Genomic DNA, 4,698 nt, shown 5'->3' on the forward strand with positions numbered 1-4,698 from the left:
GCTAACACACAACGTTCTCGCAACGTTGTGGGAAAGTTTTAGATTGCTAACGTCATGACACAACGTTGTCACGTTAGTGTTACGTCATTTTATAACGTTATTTCACAACGTAATAACAACGTTGCACATTTACCCTGAGAAAACCTTATATATGCTTTCTTATAACTTGATGTCACGATAGGGTTTGCAGTAATACGTTGAAATGCTTTCTTCACTATTACAGCTTCAGAAAACACGACCAAAACAACATGCAAATTCAAAACAACCCAAAACCTTGAAGTGAATTTCTACTTTCATATGTACATATGTACTGTTTACTACTGAGAAAGCTATTCAACTATTAACGTAAAATAGGACCTTAAGACAACGTACACACACGTTAGCATCACACAATTTAACCTTCTGGCGACGTAAAAATGACGTATCAAGTGCAACGTCAGGCCATGCAACGCTGTGACAACGCAAATGGGAGTCCACAGAATAACGTTGTAACAACGAAAGCATAACGTTGTGACAACGTGAAATTGTTACCTGGGAGCATATAAGTACCTGCATGAAGAACACAAACACTCTTTGTCGTGACTTGCACGATCAGTACGAGCGAGTACAACGTGAATGTGCAACGTATGTCGTGACTGGCGAACTATGCTCGTGCAGGAAGAACACGTGTTTCGTGTGATGCGAGAAATTGGATGTGATGCGCAAACAAATTAAACGCGTAACAATTAAATCATGAATATATGTTTCAGTAAAGTTAATTTAGACTTGAATATAATCTTTGAATAATAGTCTTGTGCCTCGTTTATCATTCTTACAAGAGAGGTATTGTGATTGTAGCCACGTGACGCAGGCTTTCTGGTGTATTGTTAAATATAGACATTTGTCTATTGAATTCAAGATGACTGGTTTATTCAGAGAGGTAGAGGGATGGATGTAAACACGCACGCAAACACACACACTACACTATTTTTCGAAATGATGCCAAACAGTATGAATATAATGATAGAAGACGGTTATTTATATTGACAATGTATTGATTCCGTTTTATTTAGAATACCCTCACTTCATTAATAATATATGGTCTCTGGTTTCATCATCATCATCATTTTCATCCTCATCATAAATGGCTTCAATATGATCCTGATCAACAGAATGGTTACAGTCAGTCCACAAAACTAACTGATATTTCCAAATGTGGCACTGTACACCAAGGGAAACAACTCTGCAGAACTTTCCCACTCCAGGTCTTGTTTGTTATTGATAGTTCCAGACATATGATAGCGGTCTGTAAATAAACGACTCAGAACCAGACAATCCAATGACTGACATCTTGATTAGTGATCTACCAAATGACCTACGATGACATGCATCAACTGAGAAACCGACCCTCTTGCTGTTGTTATTGTTGTTGCTGCTGCTGCGGTTGCTGTGGTTCCTCCTTCTCATACTAACCATTGGCAGCCAGACTTAAAAAATGGAGAAGCATTTGTAATGCGAATGCGCCCCCAATTTATGTACAAAGTAAGTGACTCCTGGATGTCATATACAAAATCAGTTCCCCCACCTCTTCCCATTTTTTAAGAATAATAGTTTAATACTCTTTACATTCACCACCCCCACAAAAAAGTAATAAATTAAAAAAAATATGTGCAAAGTAAGTGTCCCCCTCTGCATGTCATACACAAAGTCAATGACCCCCACTCCTTTCCCATACTTCTTATGAAGAACAAAATGGCTGACCCCAACCCCTTAAAATCATCATCAACACACACCCTCCCCTCCCAAAAATGTATGTGCAAGGTAAGTGACGCCCCCACCAACCCCCACCTCCCCGCATGCCATATACCAAATCAATGACCTCCACCCCCATTCTTCCCTTTTTTTAAGAATAATAATTTAATACGTTTATTTCCAAAGTGCTGACACCCAAAGTGCATGTTACAATATTGATGTAACACCATAATCACGCCTCCACATTACTCATTGCATATAACGGTAATCTCACATGAAACCTGCACACCACGTCCACCATCTTCAATCCCCGCCACTTACCTATTCACCATAAGCCTTATTGCTTCCTGTTAAAATACACCATCCATTTCACAATAGAACACACTGTTATTTGAAGCACAAATGGGAAAGAGAATGGGATTTAAGGTAACACAGGGGATAGGATTAACCTTCGTAGATATCTATCGTTGATAGACAAGAGAAGTTCCTGGTTAGAACTGATCTTCTGTAACCTGTGATTGGCGTAAGAGGCGACTAACGGGATCGGGTGGTCAGGTTGGCTGACTTGGTTGATGCATGTCATCGTATTCCAATTGCGTGGATGCTCATGGCGTCAATCACTCGCTTGTCTGGTCCAGAGTCGATTATTTACAGACCCAGTCGTGTAGCTGAAATATATTGCTGAGTGCGGTGTTAAACAGCAAACTCAGACCAAACCTGCAAACAGACCGTAAGAATACGTCCCCACCGAGTCATGCTAGTTGTGACGACGTATTAGATGTGATGGTAAGGCTGTTAGACATATTTGGTTGGCTGCATGTATTCGTTGTAACGCGGCAGTGTGCACGTTTTACATTATTTGTATGAATCACTTAATGGTTTACAACGTGCAGAATCGATCTCCAGACAGTAGTCGTAATAGTTGGAATAATGCTGTCCTCCTCTGCATGTCATACACAAAGTCAATGACCCCCACTCATTTCCCATACTTCTTATGAAGAACAAAATGGCTGACCCCAACCCCTTAAAATCATCATCAACACACTCCCTCCCCTCCCCAAAAAAAAAAATAAAATAAATAAAACAAATAAAAAATAAATAAAATAAAAATAAAAAAATAATAAAAGTAACTAAATAAATAACTAAGTAAAATAAAAATAACAAACAAACCAAAAGCACCAACTTGATAATTGGCAGTAATATCCTATCTGGCTAAACTTCAAGATTTTACGAGCGTTTTAGTGGAGAACATTTTGGATCTGTTCTCTGCAGTTTAGGCATTCGTATTCGTACTTCTGTTTGCACTATCACGTGTAATTGGGTTGAGACTGACAGCATGAGAAACTGTCCAGCGGGACACCTGGGCACGCGGTCACCGAGCCGGACCGCCAGAGTTGGTTGGTTGGTTGGTTCACGCTTCACTCAGCAATATTCCAGTCCTGGTGGCGGTCTGTAAATAATCGAGTCTGGATCAGACAATCCAGTGATCAACATCATGAGCATCGACCTACGCCATGGGGAAATTTCAACATTATTTCTCGTTGGGCTGGGACGGGTCCAAATTTCCTACCCGGGTACCTGACCCCCTATTACCCGACCCGACCCGGGTACCCGTTATAACACTAATTGCGAGTTCTTCTCCTTCAATAAAATCAGTTATGACCGAGATTAAAAGTGGCGTCTGGAAATATTTTGAATACGTCACATCATGCACAAAGAAAATGCACTTTGTGCACAGTGCAGCTAAGTCACAAAGAAGGGAGTACGTAATCGATGTTGAAACATCTGAACAAAATTATATAAATCTTTAATCCTTGCAAAAACACGAGGGCCCGAGTTCTGTAGTGCCTGGGTTTGTTTTTCCCCGATCCCCGTTTTCCCCGTGGGTTTGAGTTCTCCAGGTGTAATGCATTTTCCCTTGTTCTTATAAAAGCTTGTAACGACAGTTCTTCACAGTCTTTTACGGTGATGATGTTGTTTAAAAGAGCTTATTTGGTGATTCCCAATGTGTTCATTCGCCGGTAAAAAGGTAAGTGCCAAGGCTTGTGTCTGTTCAGTGCTTGGTTATTTTCCCAATTAAAAACATAGGGCTTTATACTCTTGGTCCATATTCACCATTCACCTCCAGTAACGAATCAAGCATATATCTTGTCGTACACTTAGTTGCAGGGTTCCATCACATGTCACCAATAACTTCTTCATTAGCCTCGACTTCACTAGCCTAGACCTAGGTAAAATCTCATTGCATGGTTTTGCATTGCGTTGGTTGATGAATAGTCCTCTGTTCCATAGATTGAAATGCCTTAAGTTATAACTGGCCAAACTAATGCATCGTGCAGTTTGGTAAATGTTTTGAAACCGAGTTACCTAATCGGTAACAATACGTCTACCTTCGCGATTTGTTCAGACTCTATTTGAGGCGGACGTCTGCGTTCCTGAGTCTTTTACATGTAAACAATTAACTACTTGGCGTACTTGCAACCTGTGTTACACATGACATGCATGGTTGTCGACAGTTGATATCTTGTGAGTTTTCAGTGCTAGTTTAGTCCACAATCTCAAACATAAGACAACAATCTCAAATATAATAATAATTATTATAAACACATTCAATTAAGTCTTCATTTATTAGTCACGTGATCAAAGCAGGTCACGTGACGGGTACCAGGGTCCAACTCTTTACCCTACCGGTATCCGGGTTACCCATCCCAGCCCTAATTTCTCGATTATTTACAGCCCGCCGCCATATAGCTGGAATATTGCTGAGTGCGGCGTAAAACTAAACTCACTCACGTGTTGAAATACGTAGTATCGCTTAAAACCTAAACAAAATATCATAAATATTGAAATCTACATTGTATGTTTCTTCAAAGTTGTTATGCAATCTATTGTTAATCACAAAGACATAAAGTGTAAGAATAGATGATGTTTTATGAGTGTTCCTTACACATTGTTGTTTGTCCGTGA

This window comes from Haliotis rubra, unplaced genomic scaffold (assembly GCF_003918875.1).
Source record: "Haliotis rubra isolate DU_JTF1 unplaced genomic scaffold, ASM391887v1 Scf23, whole genome shotgun sequence".
NCBI lineage: Eukaryota > Metazoa > Mollusca > Gastropoda > Lepetellida > Haliotidae > Haliotis > Haliotis rubra.